This window comes from Cetorhinus maximus, chromosome 6 (genome assembly GCF_964194155.1).
Source record: "Cetorhinus maximus chromosome 6, sCetMax3.hap1.1, whole genome shotgun sequence".
NCBI classification, from domain to species: domain Eukaryota; kingdom Metazoa; phylum Chordata; class Chondrichthyes; order Lamniformes; family Cetorhinidae; genus Cetorhinus; species Cetorhinus maximus.
The window spans coordinates 129,166,441-129,166,681 of record NC_135884.1 but is presented as its reverse complement, the minus strand read 5'-3'; positions in this window follow the sequence as shown (position 1 = coordinate 129,166,681).

The following is a 241-nucleotide window of genomic DNA, read 5'->3' as shown; positions in this document are numbered from 1 at the left end:
TTTTTGTGTGTTTGTATGTGATATTGTTTGTGGGCAGGACAGTGAACGTTCTGTCCGACACAGTAAGCATTATTCCCATAAATCTGTTGAGAATTGCAATTATGAACCAGTTAAGTGCCTGAAATAGCTCTGGGAAGATAAAGCTGGCTTACAATATTATCAGCAACAACTTGCACTTATATAGAATTTTTAACATAGAAAATATCCTAAACAGGAGAAACAGCAGGGAAAGAGTTAAGAG